The sequence below is a fragment of the Protopterus annectens genome, chromosome 10.part0 (genome assembly GCF_019279795.1).
Source record: "Protopterus annectens isolate FY-2018-M chromosome 10.part0, PAN1.0, whole genome shotgun sequence".
NCBI classification, from domain to species: Eukaryota; Metazoa; Chordata; order Ceratodontiformes; family Protopteridae; genus Protopterus; species Protopterus annectens.
Genome location: NC_056744.1, coordinates 670,845,653 through 670,856,459, shown reverse-complemented (window position 1 = coordinate 670,856,459; position 10,807 = coordinate 670,845,653).

Sequence of the window (10,807 nt, the reverse complement as noted above, 5' to 3'; positions counted from 1 at the left end):
CATCTTAACAAGTAATAATTCTATTTGGACATCATCTACATAATGTTTTGAAAAAGACAAGTGTAATATTTCAGAGTAGTAACATACTAGGCTAGATTTATTAACACCTACACTAAGTGCACACAAAGTGTACACTTTTCTGAGTGAATTTTCTACACAAGCATAACTTCCACATTCTTTTTCCTTATTTTAGTTTTCTGACAGCATTTGTAATCTTAAATATTGACACTTTTCATCTTACAGATAAAAAACTTTAATTGATAAGACCAAATGCCTGTGAAAAGCCAATGTATACTTTGTTCACCTAAAGATTATACTCTAATGCTAAAACAATATTCATGTAGGAATCCAAGTTATAGAAAATAATGGATCTGTTAGCAGTAGGTATATGTCAGACAATGTTGACCATGCAAATTTAGTTTAATTTTTATGCCATCCTATTCAATATTATTTTGTCTTTGATTTTGCTGTGCAAAATAAAAAAAAAGTCTGTAATTAGATACAAGTGTTCTCTTAACCTATATATAACCTTTAAAGGTGTCATTTTACCAGTCTACATGGAAACTTCCTTCTTATAGATTGTCAAGAGGCCTCACGATAACATTGGCGAAATATTAAAGATCCCTGTTTGAAATCATAGCATATCGGGTTATTTTATTGACTTTTAAAGACTGGATAATTACAAGTGTGGCACTACTCATACATTGATTTTCTGATATAGCCTCTACGTCAGAACTAGTAGTGATGGTTTGTGAAACTTTATAAAACTATGTTTAGGATGTCTGCAATGTGCAGCTAGTGTTTCTTTGTCATTATATACCATGTGGGCCACTATAAAGAAGCAAGACAAGTGGCTCTTCCTTAGACTTAGCATCCTTTATAAATCTGCAAAAGGATTTCTGATTACTTTGACTATGATTTGCTGAACTGCTCAATCCTGAGAATTACAAATGACAAAAAATAATTCCCAAATCACAGAAGGGTGAAAAAATTAACTTTGAGCATTTTTTGAGGTAAGCAAGCCCCTCCAACCCTCAAACCTACCAATACCAACCCAAAGGTCACCAACTTGAAGAAGGGAGAAATTTCCCAAAAGAAGTGACTCATTGCCAGTAGACATTTAGAAATCCCACTGGCAATGATTTCCTATAGCAAAGAGTGACTGAGGTGATGTTCTTCACTGTCATTTTCTTTGAGCAACTGTCACTCAAAGATCCTCAGGTTTTATCATATTTGCTCAGCAATTTCAACTTGATGTCCTCTTGTTCTTTTTTTAACATGGATTTTTAGTTGCTTGCATAATTTATTGCATTTTGCTTTATGTTAAGCATGTCTGTAATGTTTATATTCCCTGTAAGCTTTCTTTTGCATGTTCAACAAGTGTCTTGCTGTAGCAGTGGGAATAAGCTGTACAACTTCTGAAATTTTTTTACATAATCATAATTTTTGTTTTAAAGGACTGCCAAATTTCTTTAATTTTTATTCTTCCTATTATGTTCCAGTTTTCAAATACCTACATAGCCATATCATAATCTGATTTAGCTGACACATAAGTTTTGTTTCATCAGACTGAAAACAAGTGAATTTAGACATCAGCTCATTCCAAATAATGAGATGACCACCATCAGGTACCAGGTCAAATACCATAAATAGAGTTAAGTATTGTTTCATAACACATATTATATAAATGATATCCCTTCCTCTAGCTGGAATATTGATGATTTGCATTACATGTTTATCCTTTAAGTAAAATAGTAGTAACCCCTGCGTTAGAATAAAGGACTTGAATTCTCCAATAAGTCCCTAACAAAATAAAATCATCCAACAGAATTAAGTTGTTGCAATCTGTAACATGTAATCTCATTGTGACCTACCTTTCTGACCACTACTTGAAGGCCCAGGGACACATAATAGATATAACACTACTTGTTTGATTTTCATTTGGAGTATAAAGCAATCTATAGTACTGTCTGAATCAGTAACTTTTTTTCTTTTATTTACAGTATTTAATAACATCAATGGATCCTTCATTACTATATGAATCATCTCAGTCTGGTTTGCATGTGGTGGTGGATGAAGGTTTCTGATGTTGGTGTTACAGTCCAGCAGCAACTAAGGTATGTTGACCTACCAAACAGCAACTAGGGTAGTGTGAGCTACCACTAGATCTCTGTTAGATAGCTTGGTCCTCTGACTAGCTGGGCAGGCAGCCCATGCATTCCCAAATAACTACTAATACTACTAGCTCTATCTAATACGAAATGTGTGTTCTGAGCATCAGTCACGATGGCAATGAAAGACATCATTGCAACCTTTTTCATGTGATGAGGACATAGAGCAGTCATTTTGTGCTCTAATATGTACCACTTGGGACAATGCCTCTTGCTGAATGGGATTTAATCAAAGTTAATGTGTCCAGTCAGGTCAACAGATATCACACAACCTCTGCAGTAATCCAATCAGTAACCATTTAAAATGTCATGAAGAACTACTTTAGGCATATTCATCGTCAGTGACACATGTATCTGGATGGAGTGGCTGGCCATGGTATGGCATGCATTTTTGTTGCCATGTTTTGTTTTTTTGTCACAGGACAGCCCCAGTCCCTCATCAACTTAAAGCCCATTAGCCCATTCATTCTGTGGGGGAAAGAGACAGAAATTCCTGTGCTAGGCAAAGGTCCTAGAGCCCCTTCATTACTTCCTAGGTAGCCCAATAAGCAAATTAATTCTATGGAGGCAAAAGCCAGACATTTCTATGATAGCCAAGAGCCATAGAGCCCATTCCTTTCTTCCCAGGTAGCCCAATATGCCCATTCTGTCAGCAAAGGTAAGAGCCAGGTGGCAGGGACCGGAGCTGATTGAGGGTTAGCAGAGAAGCCTCTGTCTTCCTGTGGAGGAGAACCCCTTCCTTTGGTCATACAAAATGTCTCCTTAAAGTATAACTGTAAATGTTAGTCTCAAAGGCCATAAACTCACTCATCAGGAAAGTTGTACATATTGTAAAGAACTATTGTGACTTGAAGATCTACACTCCAAGGAACTAGATATCAAACTATGTATAATATAATATATGAAGCTATTCTACAAAAGTAAATGATTATTAAAAAATATGTATGATATAATACAGGAATGGACAATATTAGAGAAACTTAGAAAACCAAAAGACTGAAATCACTATTAAACATCACCATAGAAAATGGCAATGTTGCTTAGTCCAAATAAATAGCTAACATCAGCGATAATTCACTCACTAGTAATATAAAAGTAGATGGCTTTAGTACTGCAGAGCAGTGGTTAGGTAAGAGAATCCCATGATGAAGATTGTGGAAAACATACACAATCGTTTGGAAAACATTTACTGAAATTCCACTTTCCAAAACCCCAACATTCTCAACTTAGCAAATGCAAATCTCATCCATGTTCTGTCTATATTAGTTAAATCTATTAAAAGAATCATCTCATATCAAGATACTGATTACCTTAATTAGTTTGGCCTATTAAGTGATAAGCAAATAAGCAACATGGCTTGTACAGGGTGATAATACTCATACTGTTCAACTTATTATAGCTAATGACATCTAAACTAATATAGATGAAGAGTGGCTCACACTGGTAGTATTTGCAGACCTTTGAAAAGAATTTGACTCCTTTTATTTCTCTACTGCAATAACTTTTCCTTTTTGGACTGGACAACATCACCTTGCCCTGGTTCTTAATTTATCTGCTGAAGACAACTTTTTGACCTGTAGTGAAAAATTAACTCTCATAGCTGTTTTATTTCACTGAAGATTCCCACTATGCACAGTCAATTCAACTTTGTTTTACCTCATCAAGTCGCTAATGAACAAGGATTCAAATCATGGAGTACATTGCCATAATGTTGAACTACCCTAATGCTATTTCCCATAGGAACTATTTGCCATTGGGGTTTATAAGTGTATATCTTTTTCACCAGGAAAGATATACTTTTGTATAGGTTAAAACAATTTCATTCCAAACACTGAATGCTTATTACTACATCTCAATAACTCTGAAACTGTCATCTTGCAACCATGTTTAAAACAAAGTAAGAATATTTATGGTAAATGCCTCTACAGAACAGCACCGTTGTCTCACTTTGCAAGACACTGGATGTCATCCAAGCAAACTCTGCTCAGGTTACATTTAGTAATCCTGATGCAAAACTACTAAACCTTGGTCATTGCCCTTCCTTAGAAGGCTTTTGACACCCCATCTGATTTCTAGAGACCTAGTGACCAAACCTTCTAACTCACATCCATTTCATATATTTCTGCATTTATAGAGCAAAATGTTTTCCTGTTCATGTTAAAAAGATGTGAAACTTCATTCCCATTAATATCACAAGCCTCCTAGCCTTATAGTTTTTGAAGGTGCTCTGAAGATTCTGAGAAAATACAATCCTCAAACCATTCCACATTTTAAAATGCCTAGGACATATTCAACATTAACTGGCTACGGTTTCTGTGATGGAACATGTTATTTAATGTTTCAATTTGCCCTAAGGTTGTGTATCTTGCAACGGTATTATATTAAGAAGAGAGATGCAGAGGATATGGAGCAGGTTTGCCTCCCCCATGGGGCTGCAGTTTAATACTTTTCTTTTTTTATTCAGATTTCAACCAATAGAATGGTCCATTGCTGAAAAAAAAAGACTGAAAGAAAGGGTTGGGCTTGACAAAATGTTTAAGGTGTTTACCTCACAGAGAAGAGGGTACAGAGTTTGATCCCCACTAAGAGAAACTGGCTAGGCAAAGACAGCTACCTAGTACCTACCTACGAATGGCACATAACCTTGTCCAGGCAGTACACAACAACTATTTTTCTTGCTCTCCTATTCTATTTAACATGTTCTGTTATTCCCACTTATGCCTGTGTTATTGTACCATTGACTGACTAACGATGGTGTATAGAAAATGTCTAATACACATCTAAAAAACAAGGTCCCAAACAAGAAGTACACCACAGATAAATCTTTGGCCACACTATCTATGGACAGTGCTTCACAAACTTAGACTTTATGTTTCTGAAGAAACCATAAGTATTCTCAGAAATAAAAGCTTATGCAAATAAAATCCAATAATTCCTAAACAAAGTAACTGCAGAAGTAATATATCAGAAAAGATAAAAATCAAAATTAACAAAGAGGTGGAGAGGGTAGGCCTCAGCCTAATCTCTGTAGGGTGTGCAGTTAATAACAAGTCACCTTATGCTGTCATTGATATTTGAAAGAAAACACAAACTTGATGACATACTGAAAACTAAAACTCTCACTGACCATCCTTTCCTGTTTACCACTGCAACCAACACAAATCTAGATATTAGAAAATACTAGAGGTGCCTAAATGCAAAACAACAGTTCTCTGTTACCCATGCATAAAAATAAAAAAGACTGTGAGACACACACTGTAATTTCGGACCCATCTCCCTATTCCTCATATGTACTAAGATCTATGATACACTTCTGGTATTTTGCTGTTCCTTTGTTATGGTAGGAGCACAATTTTTGTGCATATATACTAGCCCCTGGGTGTTTATCGCTGGCTTACCATCATGTAACAATGTAAAGTTAAACTGAACCTAACAATGTTGCAAGAGCTGCATGGGTCATAAGGTGGGGACACATTGATAATATGATGAAAAATGAAGTTATGTCTGCATTATTTATAATGGAAAATATAGTCAGATGTTCAACATTTTTCTAAAGTTAGCACTGTTTATGTTCATAGGTGGAAACAATCAAACGATGTATGTGGATTGGGAGATGGCAAAAGCATCATGCAGTTAACCCATGTGTGTCTACAATTACATCTTAATGAATCAGCAGGATCCCACCCTCCAGCCTTAACACACACAAGTAATATCAGTTCTGAATAAGGCTTAACAAAAGACTATAATATTTAGCATTAATATTCATTTTAGGCTACATGCTTTCAATTAACCATTGTTTTGCTGCACCCTCCACCCTGGCATGTTACTATTAGTAACTGCAGCCACACTTCCTAACCATTCAGCCCTCTTACTCTCCATTAGTTGTTTCACTTTATTGGAAGGTGGTTCTGGGGGTACAAAATTCTATTTCTTCCCAAGCTCCCATAGAACCTACACCTTCTTGACACAGCAGCTCATACTGATTGTGGATAAATGTTGGGAAACCCAAGTATCTCCCTCACCACATCAGCACAGTTCTTTCCGTTAGACTCATACAATTGATCTGTCATATTCCTTACCTCTTCCTCTAGGTGTTTTAAAATGAATGCTGGAGAGGAATGAGCCTTCTGTTTGATATCTGATCCAATTTCCTGCCCACCATTGAAATAGGAAGCAGTTCCTGCGGGTTGTAATATCAGTCTGCATGGATTGAAATTTATCAGGGTATCGGTTTGCTTCTGGAATATGAAAGATCAATGCATGTTTTTTTTTTTTTTTAATTGGTGATGGAGCAGCAAACCTTAGATAAATAGTACATCATTGCCCCTTAAATTATTTTAAGGTAGGAAGGAATACAGTCCTTTTACTGAATAGCTGACCACTGTAGTCTGGAGCAAACCATACCACCATACTTGCAATTTTACACCCTGGTCCCAGCTTTCATGCCCTGTTCAGCACAGATTCATGATCCTTTAGGTGTAGGAATGTAATTATAAAATGCCACATCTGGCCTGTGCACCTCTGTGATTTAACAATGTGTGCCTTTTCTACATTTATCACAGACTGTTTATTGATTTGGTTAACTCTTGCTCTATAAAAGGTAAGGTCTCCTGTCCGTCTTTACCCTTGAGAGACTAATACATAATTGTGCCATTTCTAAATATTTTCCACATTTAGGGCTAATTTCTAGTATATCAATTCCAAATCCTTAATTCGCAATGAATGCAATGATAAAGTAGGCTGTGCTGATTTAGCTCTATTGCTGGTTTTGGAAGTTCTCCTTGGTGTGCTGCATTTGCTACCGCCGTCCTTAAACTTTTTTCTGTCCCTGAAAACATTCTACAACAGTCATTGCTGAATGCCTCTAGAGCTTAGAAAAGAATATGGTTCAGCAATAAAACAGATATAGTAAAAGACACAGTTCACACTAAACTGCTGCCTCAGTGCACACATGACAACAGTTCTCCCCAGAAAAAGGACTTCTCACCAAAAATCACCCAGGGTGGCTTCTAAAACTTTTGCTCCTGGAGGGCACCTCCAAGTAAATACAATTTCTTGCAACACTAATATTGAAGAAGTTGCTCCTTTTCTTTTCTTTTTCTTTCTTTAAATACTTAGGAGTCTGATTTGACTCATATCTTCACTTTTTACATCCACCTAGACAAAATTAGATTAAAATAAATTGCATCTTTTTCTGGGCTAGACAAATTTCCCACTTAATATCCTATTTTATGATATCAGCTGTGAGCAAAACCAAACATCCCTCTGTCACATGAATGCAACGCAACACTTATGCAGCTGCCTCAAAACTGAATGAAAAAGAAATTCATACACTTTCCAGCAGCATTTGCTAATGTGTCCCCCTCTCTTCCCGAATAAGAATAAAAACACCATTGCAAAAGTCAAGTGATGTTCAGTCACTTTGAGGGGAGATCTCTTATTGGCCTCTCAGTTATTTAAATTCCTGCTTTCAGATTGCTTTAGCCTATTAACTGCCAGTTCATAGCCTAAAACACCCTCTTACAATCTCAGAATCCAAGATCACAATGGGCCTATGCCCAAAACACCATCTTCCATACTTCACTATATTAGGCATAGCTTCAATATTCTAGCCCTAAAACATTAGAAATCGATTTCACTTCATCAAAGAAATTACCTCATATCCAACATGCAGAACTAAGATAAAATTCCATCTTTCCACACAAGCAAACTGTAAATGCTTGAAAACAGGACACATAATATAACTTAGAGAATAGCCAATCAGCAGATCACACCCTGATTGGAGAATAAATGTTCTCCAGCAGGGTGTTAACAAAAGAAGTAATGCCCTACAAAAACAAGGCCAACAATTCATTGCAGTATATCAAGCAGCTGTGGAGCTTGAACTGAAAAAACAAAAGGCCACCATTATTTTACACTCACTAAGGGCAAGTTTAAAATATATTAAAAAAAAAAAGAAAATTAAAAAACAAAACTGGGCATGTGCATGTGTGTGTGTGTGTGTGTGTGTGTGTGTATGCATGTAAGTGAAAGCAAGATCTATTGAGCCATTATTTTACACTCGCTAAGCAGTGCTTTTGCTGTTTAGTGAGTGTCAAAACTAAATATAACAGAAAAAAAGTGTGCGCGTGTGTGTTTATGTTTCTGCTTGTGTATGTATGAATGCGTGCTTGCATGCATGAAAGAGAGGTGTGTGTGAGTGAGGGAGAGAGAGGGTGAAGAGTGAGAGCAATCGAACATTGGCAGCAGCAGCAGTGAGGAGGTTTACATACCTCTCACCTCTTGCATCAAGTTATCTGGATAAAGCCTAAAATAAAGGGGGAACAAAGGCTCAAAACAGGAACATATTCCTGTTAAAAAAAATTGCAAAGTTGCTTGAATAATAGGACTTCTGTTTTTCTGAAGTGTGTCTGTGTATGAGAGAGCACGAGACTGTGAGATTGGTGGACCAGTGGCAACAGCAGATAAGAGGTTTGCATACCTCTCAACCTTTCAGCTCAAGAAATCTGGTAAAAGCCTGAATTAAAGGGGAAATAAAGTCTCAAAAATAGGAACAGATTTTAAATGTCATTCTTATAAAAATCACAAAGTAATTTAAATAGCATTTGTGTTAACATGAATTTTCTGAAGGAAATAAAGTCTGAAAGTCAGATGAATGTCATTATTTAGTGACTTCAATCCCCAATGACTGGCAAGAAACCACACATTTTAGCACTAAAGGTCCAAAAAGTAAAGCAAATATCTACATTTTTTTAATTATATATTTTGGATGTAAAATGCTTCTTTCAACATCATTTACATACAGCAGCTTTAAAGCATTAGGCAGAGGAACTATGTTACATCAAAAATATATAAAAAATAATAAAATAAAAAAATATAAATAAGTAAGTAAAGCACATTCTCTAAGTGCAATAATTCTCTCCAGGATGTGTGTTATTATGTAAATAACTCCCTTCCAGGGGCACTAGGCCTCAGAACACCTCTGGGCGAGCATTATTTACACAATAAGACATACTCTGTTGAGCATTATTGCTTGTATAGCACCTCTTCTACCTCTATCAACAACTTACTCTATCACATAATACCTATCTGCCTGTAGAATACTAATAAATCTCTTTAACCACCTTTTTCAACTTTCTTTTGCCTTCATCAACACCTCCCCCCGCCATATTCTTTCCATTTTCCCTTCCCCATGCCTTTTATATTAACTGTAGTCTAGACACACTGTAATCAGCAGCAATCAGTCATTTTTGCTTGTTACTAAGATGGTATAAGATTGCTTAATGTTATATTGTACTACCCAAGATAATCTGTATTACTGTTACCATCTTCTATGGGCTGAGACTGAAAACAAGGTTATATTCAAGACAACAAATTAAAAATAATATAAAATAAATAGTTAAATTATCGAGTCCATCTTGAGAAATAAATACCTATTTTAAATTTAATTTCTGTCTTACTGTACCCCATTTTTATCAGAAATATTTTTTTTCACTTGCATTCAAAGCTTTCAGAAAACATATTGTGCTTGTCAGCTATAGCAATGTCAAAGTTTCTTTCCCACAGTGGGAAAATAAGCTTCAGTACAATACAAATACTAGACTAAACTGGCTTTTTGTGGTTTATGTATCATCATTTATGTTTAAATGACATTGTGAGCTGGAAAAATCTACTCAGTAAAATGTACTTTACTGTAAACAATATAAAACATGTGTTTTTAAAAGTATTTTTCTGTTTACATTTTATACCATGTAAATGGTAGCTCACTGGCCCTCTGTTAAAGCAATATATCACAGCAATAACAGTGTTTATGACTATGAACTTTATAAAATAGTTTAGCCCATGTTCCTCTACAGGTCATTTTTGGGAGTTTTTGTTGTTATTCGTCTTTCGGCTTTTTCCCGGTAAGGGATCGCCACAGTGGAGCTCCGGTCCGCTAATGATTGGCAGTAGATTTTTACAAAACGCCGAGGTGCCAGCTTGACACCCAACCTTCAATGAAGGCACACCCATTTACACACTCATGTCTTTCGAATGTTACCCAACCGCGGGGAGGACATGCAGACTCCACACGGAAGGCACTCCCAAGCCAAGCCGAGAATCGAACGGGAGAACCTCTTGCTGTGAGGTAACAACGCTACCGCTGGTACCACCGCGTACATCTGATAATAATCATTTACAATGCTGAAATGCTATTAGAAAAGAATTGCTATGAGTTAGAAGCTAAAATCTTATATTTAAGGGTTTCAAGGCAATGCATCGGTAGTATAACAAAAGTATAAACTATGATGGTAGTCTCTAAATTTTATTCATTTTTATATAATAGGCTTTAGTAAATAAAATTATAGTTAGACAAGCTGACACATCAGCTTTTAGTGAGAAGCTAGTTAAAAACAATTTCAGTAAACTGCGTTGGCAGAAATACATTTTTAGAGGCCTTCACCAAAATGTTTACATGGAGTGAATTATAGAAGTTTTAGTCAATTGTCAGCAAATGTCCATATTATCGTTGCACTACACCTTCAGTTTTTTTCCAGTTAAAACCATTCATTAAAAGTTATAGCAGGACTGCAGAATTGCTGAGCAACAGAGGTTACACTCAAACTATTATTATGTATTTTATCATCTGATATTTG